The 16,804-nt window shown below is 37.6% G+C and overlaps 1 protein-coding gene across 22 annotated transcripts in view; it reads right to left on the reverse strand.

Moving 5' to 3' along the window:
* The window catches only part of LOC113048230 (CUGBP Elav-like family member 2), a 137,897-nt gene that overhangs the window by 53,810 nt on the left and 67,283 nt on the right, over positions 1–16,804 (reverse strand). The window lies entirely within an intron of this gene.

Consider the following 16,804-nt stretch of genomic DNA (forward strand, 5'->3'; position numbering starts at 1 on the left):
ACCGTAAAATTACATGTAATGTTTTTCACCATATATAGAAGGGAATTTACCGTTATCCAATTAACAGGTTTTTACTGTAGCATTTTTACAGTCTTTTACTGTTAAATTCACAGTAATTTTTTACAGTGCATTTAGAAAAAAGAAAAAAGAAAAAGAAAGAAAAGCTGGAATCAGATTAATTTCATGACGTTCAGTTTGCGCTAATAGTATCTAAACATTTGCCGTATTTTCAGATGTAGTGAACACTTTTTTTCAAGAATTGAATACTTTTATTCAGCAAGGATGCATTAAAAGAATAAAAAGTGACAATAAAAACATTTATATTTTTACAAATTATTTTTGTTTCAAATAAACGTAGTTCTTTTTCACTATACTTGAAAGAATCTAAATATTACTCTAATTTGATCAAATATATACAGTATTGCTGGCTTTCCAAAACTTTAAGAAATCTTACCGATTCCAAACATTTGAACGAATCTGAACTTAATATTGCACAAAATAAATACCATTACAAGGTGCTTATTTTTAATGAAATGACCAAACGCTCCTGACTCCTGAACATTAACTGATCTTGTTATTTATATATTTACACAAAATAAAAGTAGACTAAATGGTCACTGTAGGATTGTGTGGTGCTGAAAGGAATCCTTATGGAACCAGATTCATTATGTGGAATCATGATCATTAAATTCCTTACAATTCCCCCCAAAGGCCTAAGGAGAGTAGCCACTGACAGTTTTAAACACATTGTCCTTTATTTGGACCATCATTCTTTCACTCTTCTCTGCTGACTAGGCAGAAAAAGAAAGAACCAGACACAAGGTGAAAATAAAAGTGTGTGTGTGTGTGTGTGTGTGTGTGTGTGTGTGTGTGTGTGTGTGTGTGTGTGTGTTTGTCTGAATGTAAGTCCTGAGGCTCAGATTAAGTTGTCAAGTGGATCCACTCCTGCCATGGCATTCTTTCTCTCTCTCTTCCTTTCTATCCACTTCCCTCTCAATTTGAGTCAATTGTCTGCCTTAATGACTTAACTGGACCTTCCATCAGCCTGGGCTGCTCTTAAGGTGTGGGGGATTGCTGATGTAAGGAACTCTGATAGTCCGCACACACTCATGTAAACAGGCACAATAACACTGTAAGCCAGCAAGACAATAATTTGTGCTTCTAAAGATAGTCCAGATGGTTATATAAACATAAATGCAATATAACTAATTATGATTGGAGACATAGTACTGGTTTGATTGAGGTTATTTCATGCCTGAACAGCTTTCATAAAAGGTGATAAATATTCAGAGAACTTATGCTTTTAAAAATCTGGTATAGTTATATATGTTTTGGTAGTACTTTATTTACAGTCCTGTTCCTCATGTACATACTATGTACTTATTACAGTAATTACAATAACTAGGTAATAACCCTGAACCTACCTCTAAACCTAACCCTACCCCATGTAGTTACCTTGTATTACCAGAACTTTCTTACATAAATACACTGTAAGTATGCTTTAAGTACATTTAAGTACAAGTACTAAAAAAAAAAAAAATGTGCAACCTATATTTTGCTATTTTATATTCATGGTTATGGGGTATTACTGAACTAACACTTATAAAAAAGCAAAAAATAAATAAAAATAAATAAATAAATAAATAATATATGCTTTTGTTAAATTATGTGTATGTATTTTTAAATTATATACTATATGCTTGTTATACTGTTTGTACTGTTATACACATTTTTATATTATATGTAGTATGTATGTAAATAAAAATATTTTACATTATATATATATATATATATATATATATATACAATTACATTTTTGCCTACTTTTTTTTTTCTTTTCAGATGTTATAATTTACACAACATTATGTATATAATACCAATAATCCACATCATACTGTACATGCATAGTGTATATGTATATACATTTGTGTAATTCAGTGGTTAAAATACTTAGTCTGTCAGGCTAGTTAAAGTATGTGGACTTGCACATCTACAGAAACAGAAATATTATACAGTTATATAAAAGCACAATGTGTGTGTGTGTGTGTGTGTGTGTGTGTGTGTATATAGTGTTGGTTCAGTAATACCCCATAAACGTGAATATAAAATAGCAAAATAGAGGTTGCACTTTTTTTTTTCAGTACGTGTACTTAAATGTACTTATAGCATACTTACAGTGTATTTATGTAAGAAAGTTCTGGTAATACAAGGTAACTACATGGGGTAGGGTTAGGTTTAGAGGTAGGTTCAGGGTTATTACCTAGTTAATGTAATTACTATAATAAGTACATAGTATGTACATGAGGAGCAGGACTGTAAATAAAGTGCTACCAAAATATATATAACTATACCAGATTTGCCAACTCTGGCCTGGTAAGGAACGAAAAGAGAAAGAAAAAATTCAAGTCATTTGGATACTAAATCTCTCTTCCACACATTAGTTGACAGGCAGCTGGGGGAAGTTGCAAACCTGTAATTTCCTCGGTTTAAAAAAACGCACAGCTGACAAGTGACTGTATGTGTGTGTAAGTAGGAGAGAGTGAGAAAGAGTATGGAAAAGTGATTTTTATTTATTTTTTCAATCATCACGCCGCCTGTCTGACAGCTGTGCTGTCGTATCTCTCTCTCACTGGCGACAGGTGATGCTTTAATTCCACTCATCAGTTAAGCTTTATGATCCTAATTAATCGCATTGGTCATAAAAACAAGGCGTTCTGCTCCAAGCTCTGAAAAATACTCAATCCAGCCACACTTAATAGGAAAGATTTATCTCTGTTTCTCCATGGTTCATCTACTGCTTTATTTCTCTGTCTTTCTTTCATCGTGTCATAATTCATGGCTTGTCAGTCATGTTTATGACGGGGAAACCATCGAACGCCAAATGTCCCATTTGCTGTCAAATCTGTGATAGAATCATATATTTATGACTAAGAATAAGTTTTAGGACATAACGGCTTTGTCTCAAAACCTAGTGAGCTGCCATAGCAAGTACATACGAATGATCAAATCGTTCATTTTTTTGTCATCATAAGCAAGTACAAAAGTTTAAATAGCATCTCTTTTTGAGCAACCACAAATGTTCATAATAAATCCTTTTTGGGGTTTACAGATACATCTGAAAGCTCGAACTACATATTTTTAGTGCTGTAGGCCCATATGTATGAATGCATTTTTGACCATTATAGTCTGTTGGAGCATTCAAACCAAACTAATTTTTGAGGCATCATATGGACATAAAAGCGTTTAAACCATGTGCATTTTTGGCGACACAGGCCTGTAAAGATGTTCAAACTGCTTTCAAACCTGTCAATATTCAGACTTGCTTATGAATTCCAAAAATGCTGTGTTAAGTAGGCAGCTCACTAGGATTTTAAACAGCCAATGATGAGCATATGTCCTTTCATATGTCCTCCTGACTAAGATAGGTAGACTTAACCACACACACACACACACACACGCAAATCTCACACATCAAGGTCAGACAAGCAGTGTGACTCCAGGAAGATATTTCCTGTCATTACTTTCGTCGACTGTCAGGGAGATGTTAAACTCTGCCTATATTTAGAAAAAAAATATGTTTTTTTTTTTTTTTTTTTGTAAACATCACATACAAAGTCGGTTGACAACAAAGAAAACCTACAAAATAAAATGAGAATCATTTTTCAAGGTCTGAGCGGAGATTTCCAACCAGTCAAAAACACACAGCCGAGAAAAAAAAACCCAGCGAGGAATGACAGGCATCGCGCGTGTGAGCGAGCGCATGTGTGAGATGTACAAAACTGTTCTGTTAATCACTCCACTTGTTAAAAGTGTGAAGGGGAGGTGGGTGCTATAGAAGTTTCCATGGTAACTCTTGAAACGCGAGGCGCCGATGTGATAAATGTCACACTTGCTAATGAAGCAGCGAGCTGGAGAGATGCCGTCTTTCTGTGCTAACGAGGAGACGCACACACATACACAAGCCATAAAAACACAATAATAACAGCCTTGTTTTATCAAAAAAAAAATTTAACTCGCTCCATAAAAACTACATTACAACAACAAGCCCACCAGGGCACTTACACTTATATATATATATATAATTTCTAAAGGGACAAGCTTAAATCAGAAAATAAACATTGGCCTATGAACAGTTTTACTGTCTTTCTCTTTGCTGGCAAAACTTAACAACGATAAGAAATCAAAATTGACCTTATTTTCCTTCTTGATAAATGTCCCCTCGTCTTATTCTGGACATTCCATCAATGCTTAATGTTTTGAAGAACAATTTCCCCTCCTCTGAAACTTGATAACATTTTCTCCTGATGAAATTAAGGCCATGCATTTCATATAAACTTTAAATAATGCACACACCCAAGTTTACGAAACGATACCAGATAATAGATGAAAAATGCTTAGTCGCGCAACTAAAGGTTTATACTTCTGATAAAAATCTAAATCGCTCGCCACTACCATCAGGATGTGGATGGCCACCTTCGCAAAACTAATTTTGTATTGAATAATCAAAAGTCAAATCGATATAATACAGTGCATTACGAAAGTTTGTGATTGACAGTTAGGTGCTGAGTGTTCATTTTAAACACTTGCCATCTTTAACGATAAACCCGATCATTAAGAATGGAAAGAGATGAAAAAGTCAAACCAATTACAGTGACACTATAGTGAACACATATTCAATATTAACTGAGAGTTTTCCCTCAATAAACTCTTAATTTGCTGCTTATTAGTTAGTAAGGTAGTAGTTAAGTTTAGGTATTTGGTGGGATCTAAAACATGTTCATGCAGAATAAGGCTTTAATATGTGCTTTATACATACTTATAATTATGCATAGTAATATGCATGCTAATAAGCAGCAAGTTAATAGTGAGAATTTGTCCTTAAAATAAAGTTTTAGCCTGATTCCTAGTCTATATCTTGTTCATGCTGATGCTGTGATTGTTTTCCAGCCTTTCCATCACACAAACTCAGTCAGTCTTAAAGTATGCATGTGTGCAGGACTCCCATCCTCTTACGAAGTGCTGAAACAAAGCAGCCATGTTTCCTCACAAATGTTTATGGACTGAAGTGCTTAAGAGGAAAAGTGCTCCTCAGATGACACTACACACTGCGCACTTAAACTCGCAGCTCCACACACTTTTGCTGCTGAAAGCGGCTTGAGTGGAAACCTGAGGCAATAGTGTGACAGGATTGCCAAAATCCTGCCAACACAAACCCTGTTTTTTTTTTTATTGCCTCCCTGTTGCTATGGAAACCGGGTGGAGCTGGGGACGAGCGACTGGGTGATGATGCGAATGGCTGAGTCGGGCCGTCCGTACAGCTGCAAAAGACACACACACAGGAAGAGGATGCTGTGTAATGGGCTGTCATCCAGTACTAGAGGGGTTTGACTCGGGCTGAGTGTGCGTGTGTGTGTCGTTGGCAGGCAGACAGCAGGTGCAGAAGGTGGAGTATATCAGACATCAGGAGCAATCATAATGACCAGGAGTTAGACCACCATCAAACTTCTACAGGTCAGCACATCCTGGCCCGTGGCTCACCTGTGTGTGTGTGTGTGTGTGTGTGTGTGTAAGCATCTGGACGGCAGGGCCTTCATCTGATAACACCCCATCTGCTCAACTGTCTCACTCTCAATTCTTCTCTATCACCCTTTAATTTCCTTTACAGTCCATAAATCCTTTATATAATGTCTGAAACAATTGGAAGTTCAAACGTGGGATGCATTTTCACAGCTGGAAGCCTGAAAGCACAATCCAAAGTGTCACATCTGCTAATGGAGAGTGTTAATTTAGGTTTCTGGAAACCTTTTAAAAAAAACAGTTATTATTTATACGCTTTGGGGACCACAGTGGTGTGAATATTACATACTTCAACTTTACAGACACATTCATAAAATACATTTTTGTTGAAATAAATGGCATTTTAATTCAAATTTGTTACAAATAATAGTATTATATCTATCCCAGATACAGCTGCAAACGCCAACTCAGTGTGTCAGACTATCTATATATCTAGCTATAATAAAAAATTATGCCAAATTACTTAGTTTTTTTTGTTAGTTTTTTTATCTGAATACACATTATTAATGAAAATTCACAAAAATGTCCAAGTATCACAATAATTACAATGTACAATGCAACTTTTATTTTTATTATGATACCTGGACAGTTTCATGAATGTTCATTCGAAACGTGTATTCAAGCAATTGTATGCATGAATTGCACTTTTAATCTGTTTTGGAATAAATTAACATGCAAAAAAAAAAAAAAAAAATGAGTGTCATGTCACTGAACCATGTGGTTCACCCCACAGTTCCCGGTTTACTCCTCTCTAAACAGCTCTTTTCTAAACCGAGAGAAGATTCTTTGCAGAAAACCCTACCAATTGCCAAGCACAAAAGAAAACATTTGATTTGCTCCAGTGACGCGTGGAGTTAAACTACTCCTGCTTGTGAACGAAACCGCAATGCATGCCTTCAGTCGTCTGCAAAACATAGAACAGATGAGCTGTCTTTCCTCAAAGGAAGAGTGTGCCACCCTCCCTCCGTTTGGTCATGTCTTCCTCTCTGCAGGTGCCACAATTCTAAGGACATTCAGACCCCTCCAGATGCCTTAATTAGACCGGGCCTAACTGCATCACGGCTCGCCAAATACAACACACAGCTAGAGCGATCATTTAAAACCCGAATGGGAATGGACTCAAGCATGTTGGTTTAATTCAAAACGTCAATAAACGAAATGAACAAAGCTGCGCCCATGCTGTGCAGTAGCACGTATTTCCCCGGGCGTCATAGCTGTATCAGGATGGTGAGTCACGGCAGGATTAGCCAACACCGCGAGCTAGTCTTTCACGGCCCTTTTGTTCTTCCTCCCTCCGCTCTTAAAATTCCCTTCGTCTGTCATCAGTGCCGAAGAGTGTCGCAAATTTCGCAAAAAATTGGTTGCTAACTGCCAGTAAGCATCTGTGTCGAACTTTCTTAAGCGACTAGCTTTACAAACAAAGACACGTTCTCCCATAAATGCTGTTTTATTAGGGAGGTGTGTGAAAATGTTTCATTAGGGTTGCGTTAGGGGAGGTGTTCGTTTTCATTACCGTTTATGGGACGGAAAAACACAGTCAATTAACATCGGAACAGATGGCGGAGACTAGACTAAGGTGTCTATCTCTCAAGTTCTCCTTCACAAGAACCACCTCCGTGTTTTCACGCTCATCTGCGAGAAACAGAGCCGTACTGGCAGAAGAGGATTTAGAGGGAGAAAGGGAAGGAATAAATGCACACCAAGCACAAAAAGAGAAGAAAACACGCGAGTCAATAAAATAAACAGCGGTAAGAGAGCTTGACGTGATTGAGCTCTAGTGTGCATGAGCTGGCCAAATTACTCCGGCAAGGACCGCAGCGTCACACATTTGGCTTCAGAGGCCATAGCCGAATATTTATATTCATATTTGTCAGAGGGGAACCAAAATAAATAAATCTAACGATAGATAGACAGACAGACAGACAGACAGACAGACAGACAGACAGACAGATAGATAGATAGATAGATAGATAGATAGATAGATAGATAGATAGACAGACAGACAGACAGACAGACAGACAGACAGACAGACAGACAGACAGATAGATATTCTGATACTGAGTTGGTGTTTGCAGCTGTATCTGGGATCTGTGTGTGTGTGGGACAGGTGTGTGCTGATTGTTGTTGTGTCTCCTTATCCATGGCCCAGCACGTTTGAAAGGAAGAGAGGAGAAAGAGCGTGCACTTATCTAAACGCCACATTGATCTTTCGCTCTGAGAATTCAGACAACCACATTAGAATTCGACATCAGAGACGGCACTGAACACAGACTGCAGATTACAGCCGCTGACGGAGTGTGTGTGCATGTGTTTGTGTGTGAGAGAGATATGGACCTGGAGGGCCTAAATATAGAAATGTATTCCATTATAATCCCATTATCTCATTAAGAGAGCGAACAACAGACAGTATCAACAGACTAAACATATTGTACACATTATCTTACACACAAACACATCTATACCACTGTTTATAGCACCACCATTTAGCACGGCTGCTGTTATAAAAAAAATAATAATTCTTTAAAGTGTAGCAAAACTACACTGCACAGAGCCGATCATATGCGTGAGTCAGCATTTATTAAAAACTTTTAAAACTACACAGCCTCAGCATGATTATGACCATTATTTTATTTTCATATTGAATCTACGGTGTAATCTATTAAACTGTCGCTGTCAAATGCCATATAGAATAATGCTGCATGTTTCAAGGCGCTTCAGGGGACCTTTAATGATTCAGTCTGAACTGATTCGAGAATCTGTCAAAGTCAAACTCACAGGCTATCAAATCCAAAAACAGATGGAATAGTTGGAAAAAAAACACATATAATTTGAAAAATGCAAGCACTGGATTTTGACATCAAATCATTCAAGTCTTCAGAGCTGTCTGAAGAAGAGAACGATTAAATGAAGAGGAACAACCGGCGACAGTTCTTTAAAAATGGTATGCAATAGCATTCATAAACTTAATAATGTGATGTATTTTCAGCGAGGGGAACAGAAGTTCAGAAGAAAAACAGAAGTTTTTACAAATTAGCACACATTTTATCTGGGATCTTTATATTGATTTTAAGGGATCTGACTGAATGATTTCCCAGGATTTTATTGGTTAATATTTTTCTTCCCCTCCCACACAGTCTTGATTACAGAGACAAAAATGAACAATCTTTTTTTATGAAAGATTACTAAGCATTTTAACAAGTTTTTCTAGCTGGTTCTTTTTAATGAATCAGTCAAACTGTTTCCTAAACCAGTCTGAATCAAACTAGTTTTGCAGTAGAAAAAAACTGTTAGAATGATTACATAAACACACACAAGTTAAAAAATAAATAATAAAATAAAAAAATGGTAAATTACAATTTTTCCAGATTGGAAATCAGACAAAGTTGAAAAATGTTAAACAATAGTAAGTAGGTGAAAAGTCTTCAAAAAACATGAAGAAATAGCTTCAACTTACATAATTAATGTAGGACTGAATGATATTATTGGTTAATATTAATGTTCCCTGCCCACATATACCTAATTACAACAGCAGAAAAGAGAATAAAAAAAGAAAGTTACTACTTTTTATGAAAGATTATTAATCATTTTAACATTTATTTAGGAAGTAAATGGGGTTGGTTTTGATTTTATGTTGTTTAGTTGAAGTCAAAAGTGAGCTAAATATAAGGGACTGTAATGGGCCGGGAGGGAGCGAAAATGAAAATGAAGAGAAAAAAAAAGAGGAGAAAAGAAAGATGAGAAGAAGCATTCATGGATTAATCCAGCAGACAGACCACAGCACCTCTGTTCCTGTCGGCTCTCTCCTGCTAAATGTTTCATAAACCTTATTCTGTGTGTGTGTGTGTGTGGGATCCACAGAGAGATCTCTATTAGACTGAATCATTTCTCCACAGAGTGCCCACAAATCACATGGTTATTCGTGCTTATAGCGCATACGACATCAAAGTGAAGCATGCAAATATTTCTGGGAGCTGCGTGCTCTCTGGCCTGTTCGATGTGCTCATAATTAAGTGTGCAGTGTGCTAATTGGATGTCTATAAGGCTGGCATTCTTGGCTCAAGGTCAGACACCTGTATGGCGGGACTGATTGGGATCAAACTGTTTTCACAAACAGTACTGAATTACAAACATACATGTAAATACAATACTGGCAGCTGGTGTTCGGCACTTGTGCCCGTGCATGACGAAGAAGAAGCAGCTCTCAATTCAAAAGGGCTGCAGGCAATTATTCACTATCACACACACCCGCACATCAGGACAGGAAGACAAACAAAAGGCCGAGAAGAAAAACAGATGTGAACGGGCCCAGGACAAATGGGCCGAACAGAGGGGTAAAAAGACAGATGTGTGTTAGAGAGCAGATGAGCGTGGGAAAAAATGGAGAGATTTCAGTGGAGAGGGGCATAGATGGATCAATGGCATCGACTGGAAAGCACTTTGTTAAAAGTAGTTAACTTGAAATCTCGCCATGGGCTATATGTTATTGTGTGGGAAAGTTGTTATCTTTTGCAAAATCCATTATTTTGTTTTGTATTCTACCTCATTGGCAGCATAAAATGTTATTTGCAACTACATTAATGTGACATATTACTATATATATATATATATATATATATATATATATATATATATATATATATATATATATATACACACACACACACACACATGGCAGTCAATAATTCAACAAATCAGTGTTATTATAATTTGTAATATTCTGTATAAGCTGTTTTTAATTTTTTAAAGATGCGCAATAAATAAAGTTGCCTCGCAGGTTGGCACCTGTAAACATTCTGAGCAGACAATACCCGCGAGTCTGTCCGTTCCCTATCTGGCCAATCAACATGGTGCATCGACCTGTCCATCTCCTCGCTGAGTTCTGCCACATTAAATTGACCTCCGCCCTGAGCTTCACACCACCGTCAATCAATAGCTACATTTCCCCTGAGTGTCTCAACCTCGGCTCAGAACAACAGAAGCATCTACAGTCGGAGACAAAGAGAGCTCCAGTCCAGTACATCAGCTTTGACTTTCAGATCAGTGAAGGAGGCCGGAGCCGAAGAAAAATCGAGGGGGATGGAGACTGACAAAGTGATTAGCCAGATGTGAAAGACTGTTCTGAACATCACAGATCTTCAAGGTAAAGAACATTTGCTCCACATGTGTGCTAGCTTTTCTGGAGCCTTGCTTACATGGTCTGTGTGGGTAACTAGGGGAGGGGGGAACCGGCACCATAATGACAGATGCATTTTCTCACCCTTTAAATAGGATAATGCTAAGTGTCTCCACTCAATTACGACCTTCTCAAGTATCTGGGTTCTCTGCATGTGTTCACATGTGTAAAATCAGCACGGGTTATGCTATGGCCACAGCAGTAAGCTCGGAAAACCTCAGGGGAACCTCATCATGGACTGAAATGCTCTACATGGGCGGCAACAAAACAGCGCTACTTACAGAGTCGCAGCACACATTTGATTTCAATGGAGTTCAATGTTAGCATCTTGCTATGGTAACAGTATGATACTCCACTTTTTATGCTTAATAAACCGAGAGAAGCCAAAATTGTGATCACAATTAAAATACAATTTAATTGTGCAGCCCTATCCGACCTGAACCAACGACTTGAACTAAATAATGACACTAGTGTATTTCAGACATGATATACTTTCTTCAATGGAAGACAAAAGATTTTTGAAAAAGGTTTCAGTATTTTTCAGTATATTTTGTCCATGGAGTTCAGTGTTGTTCTGGAACACATTTACATTCATTGTATGGAGTAGAGGAGTGAGGACATTCTTTAAAATAGCATAGAAGTTTGGAATAGGCAATAAATTATAATTGACAGTTTCTGGATTAGCTACCCCTTTAACATTTCGCTACTGGATACAAACAATATGTTTGAAAAGTAGGATGTAGGTTGTGTGAATATGTGAATATGTGCACTTCTCTACACTGGGAGATGTTTATGTGGCTAAATCCGGACTCATAAGTACACAAAGATATGCACACATAATTTGACAGAGGGCTGGGGTGCCGTCCACCCCTTTTACTGTCTACCTGGGTGTGAATCTATGCAAAGGTCAAAAACCTGCTGGATTGCATACATGTATGGGAGTTTATGCGAGTGTGTGTTTGTGCAAAAGGTCAGTGTCCTAAAACTGCCACTCAACTGGGGGCTTGACTTAAGCACAATTTATGCCCAGGGGGAAAGGTTACAAGACTGAATAAGGTACAGTCAATAGAAAGGTTTTGTAATTTTCCTCTGTATGAGATGGAACTATTTTGATTAAAAACAAGGTATATATGAATATATATATATGAAGATGCTTTTTTTTTTCTTTTTTTTTTTTTCTTTTTTTAATGTTTGAACTACAATAGTTTGAAAATATTTCCTGCATGAATCTACATCAGCATGGTAAAAAAAAAAATTGTACTAAAACTAAGTAGTAAAACTAAGTAGAAAAACTGCAACTGAAAAAAAAAACATTTAAAAAATTAAATAAATATTAAAAATAAAATCTGAATTTTTTTTATATAAATATAAAAGCAGTAAAATATAAATATTACTTAAATATATGTTTTTTAGATGCTTACTGCAAGAAATGATGAGAAAGAAAGAAATACTGTGCGCTGGAAAAGTAATAAAAGAATCTTTAATGGAACCAGTTATGGTATAATCGGAAACCAAAATCATTAAATTTCTGACAATTTCCATCCATAAACAAAACAGCAATATGAAAGCACACACTAACATTCACAGCTGTGAAAGTGTTATCTTCCTTAAAACATTACAACTAACCGCAACTGCATTACTGCCAATCATAGCATAGCATGACCTCACCGCTGTCAAAACCTGGCAAGATGACGATATATTTAAAAACAGCATGAAAGTTTTTCCTGTAACTCTTACGACACCCAAATCTGGACAATATCACATTTGACAAAGAAATTCCGGGGAACATGACAAGCCAATTTTTAAACGAGTGCGTCTGGGCGTGCATGGATATTTGTGAAGTTTTGAAGTGTAAATTTGACATTTTTGAAACATGGCTTCAACATTAATCAAGCCACACAAATTATCCAGCATCAGAGAAGAGGCGGCAATTAAAGCAGCAAGAAATGCCCTATCAACTCACTGGGGGACTGAGCGACAACACACACACACACACACGCACACACACACGCACAGCAATATAAACACAGTCATATAAAACCCAGAAATTTAACCGGTGGATGTTACATCATAAGAGCACTACACACACTCATTAAAGAGGTCGGACGTGATTCAGCAAGAATTTAAAACGGTCATTAGAGATATATGTGGTAACACACAAACACATAGGCAGCTGCCTTATAAGTGAGCTGCCTAATTGTAAGGAAACTGATTTCGCAATGCATTCTGGGACAGTCGTGTATGTAAAGGAAGCAATGAAGGCCAAAATGTGGTTTTTATCTTATAAGTTAGCATAATGTTGGAACACACTTTGCTTGCATATAGCATTCCTAAAACGTTGTCTAGGTAGGCAGCTAAATGGGTTTGCAGCTAGCATCAAGACAGGGACAAACAGGAAGACACAAAGAGTCCTGAAGATAAAGATAAAGGGAGGGAGCAGGCTGCTGGAGTGGTATAATCCGTCAGGAGAGGTGGTGAGTTAAATGAACGGGTCTCTGTGTAACCGCACACTGAACAGTGCCATTTACTCTCTCTACCGGCAAACTCACACATTACACAGGCTGGCTTTCTCTCTCTCTCAATAGCATCCTTCACCCCATTTTTATCCTTGACTCTTCCAGATCTTTCTATTCACTCTGTGCCTCTCTGTCTTCTGTAGTGCATTTGTCCTCATGGCTGCTGGTGAATCAGTCAGAAAGGTGCCGGAATTAAATCTATACAGCAGAACACACACACATTTCCGTGCCTTTATATAAAAACAACAGCAGTCTATGGTATGTCACCCCTGAGATGCTTCTTAATGAAACTGTTTATCGCCTTGCGAAACTGTATACTCAACGTTGCCTAAGGAAAGTGCCTTTCTTCCCTAGCCATGCTGTCAGTTGTTTCACTCCTTAATCCCTTTCCTAACACTATGTCACATAAATCAGTATTTCATGTTCACTGGTATATTTAACTTAACTTGCTGAGTAATAAAATAAATAATGTACAGTCAGCCAGTTATAAAAAAAAAAAAAAAAAGGGGGTTTATTTCGAGATTGTAACTGTCTATTACATAACACATCATAATTCAAGCATACAGCCTAAAGGCTATAATCTAATATTTATATTTTATTTTTATTTTTCAGCTTTATTTGTGTGGTTTTTCCCTATTCTCATCGAATTAGGATGAGTGCTATAACTTTATAGTTATAGTTAAATCAGTGTGAGTATGTACAAGCTTGTTGACAGTGCTCAAGGTAGAAGTGCATTCTGGGTCTGAACGGCACTCAAATCACATGGAGGCAGAAGTGAGGCGATTTTTTTTTCTCTTTATAAAAGGAAGGAGGGTTTTTAGGTCACATTCAACCCTCTTTCTCTTTGTGCGTCCCCTGGGCTGACCCAGTCAAGCCTTAATGGCGGAACAACAATGGAGTGCATTGATTAACTATACCACTAATGAAGTGGAAACCAGTCAATACATACACACACACACACACTTTGACTGCTGAAGAGTTCAAGTATGTAGTATACAACAGCTACGAATCTGTTCTGTATGTCAAATGTTTCAAACTGCTCAGGTAGATGTGGCAAACCAAAACCTGCAATCAAAAATCTCAAAATAAATGCAAGATTTCTCATCATACTCTCCTAAAGCCAAAGTATCTTGGGATATTTACATTCATTTTAAAGCTCTACACTCTTACAGCATGTCAACAGCTGTCTCATTTGTGCTATTCTTATTTCTCCTGAGACATTTTAGGAGAAACATCAGACAAAGTTGAGGCTTAAATGTAACATAACTTATATAACTTAAGTCCCTTGAGCAATACGATTTCCTAACAGTGTGAGAATGTGTGTGTGTGTGTGTGTATGAGACGCAGACATCGATCAACATAAACAGCCAGACAGCAATGTGTCATGATTCCCCATGGAGATGCAACCACATCTACTAGAGTAACTAAATCTACAAGCGCAGCACTCTCAATCAAAATACCCACACACTTCAGGCACTCTTGCGCTGTGAAGCATTATCATAGCTTCAGTCGCATCAGTCCACAGCCGCATGTATTCTCTAACTGTCCCTACCAGCACAACAACCACCACTACTGCATTATTCACTGGTCTAGTGCTTCAGATAAATACAGGAAACTGCCTCTGATGTATGTATGTGTCACATGTCTTGCTCTGTGGTTCAGTTTTATGTGTTGTTTAGTTGAAGGGTCAGTAAAGCGACAACACAACGATGCGTCACTGTGACAGCTTGGCCCTCCCCGACCTCTTTGGTCCACTGACTGGTTGTATGAGGTCAGAAGCAGACAGCTGCTTTCTGCTAAATTTTTATTCAAGGCTGTGTGTGGATTAATATATATGATACAACTGCTATGGGTCTGTATGTCAAATCTCTCTCTCTCTCTCTCTCTCTCTCTCTCTCTCTCTCTCTCTCTCTTTATAATGTCATATGTATGTATGTCCTTTTCTGGGACAGTGTAAAGTCACCAATCAGACAGTTGATGGGTCAGTGAAGCAAAAACAAAACAACAACAACATGTCATCATGCCGACCGCTCTGGTCAATTGATTAGCTGCATGTAACAGCAGAAGCTGACAACAGCTTAATGCTACATCTAAAGATGTTCTGCTAACCGCTGTGACTTCCTCATTTACAGAGTTCCTTTGTATGTTCCTCAGCACAAAGCAATCAGAGAACTGTTTCTGCAAAATGGGTTATGAAAGTAAAACAATGGCAGTTGCTGGGAGATATGATATGCCTTGAGAGAACTGAACGTTCTGGGTTTTTTTTTCTTTTTTTCACTTTGCTGGAAAACCCACGATGTGTATTCCCTGGGTGCATTACATAATCAACTTCAGCCCTAACCACTAGCAGATGTTAGCCATGTAATCTCGCTCGTTCGCATCCAAGTGAGAATGGCTCAGTTTTTCCGGTGCGTACAAATTCTTTCATACACATGGATTTGTGTCTCTGTGCATGGCCATGGATCACAGGGAGAATGAATGCTGCATGCTGATTGGTTAAGCAGCCAGCAACACATGGTGACCTCAGCCAATCGGAGACAAGGGTTGCAGAACAATGAGGGATCTTCCATTTAAATGTGAATGCAGTGCTATTATCCAACTGGGCTTGTGTGTGTGTGTGTGTGTGTGGCCAGTTTGGCCATGTTATTTAGACATGTTATTTAAGTAAGAAGAACCAACATCTGACTCACTGAAGTATAAGATGTCGGTCTGGAAATGAAGATTTATGAAAGTGCCGCTTGTTTACAGAGCAAGAAAAACATTAAAAAAAGGAAAAAAAAAATCTGATATATATATATATATATATATATATATATATATATATATATATTAATTAAAATATAAATTAGTTGTGCTGGTTTGTCAGTCAACAACAAAAGAAAAAGAATAAAAAGAAAATAATTACAATTTAAAAATGATCCAAACAGTATGTTAAGAATATTGTGATATATCTTGTATTGCCCACCACTAGCTAACATTAATGGAAGTTAATTCATTAGAGTTCAGTACACACTGTCAGTTGAATCAACTCAAAATGGTAAGATAATTCAAGAACACTGCTTTGTAGAATACAGCAGAGTGCTGTCATATACTGGACATTTCAGTAAACAGCAGGTTACCCGCATATTGCATGCATACTGCATGTACTGGAGTGGTATGGAAGAACTCCATTCAGTACATAGCCAGTGTGTTTGTTTTCAGAGGGCAGCGGTATATAGAAAGCACACTCTCACTCAGACACAGCCTGAGGATAGGCACAGACAGAATCGCTCCATTTTGCCCTTAACAGCATAGAGAGGCCTGCAAGCTTGCAGTAGATCAAGCATTGCAATAAAACAGTCAGGCCTACTTTACAGGCGCAAACTTTAACTGAGCCTCCACACACACAAACCAAATTCTATAACCCGGTATAACACACATTTATCTTTCTCTCATTACTTTATCATCATAGTCCCCACAGCAGACACTCCTGCATTCTTATATAACAGAACTGTTTGATGAGAGAAAGGGAGCAAAAGGAAAGAAAAGCAGGCTTGCA

The sequence above is a fragment of the Carassius auratus genome, chromosome 29, assembly GCF_003368295.1.
Source record: "Carassius auratus strain Wakin chromosome 29, ASM336829v1, whole genome shotgun sequence".
Taxonomy (NCBI): Eukaryota; Metazoa; Chordata; class Actinopteri; order Cypriniformes; family Cyprinidae; genus Carassius; species Carassius auratus.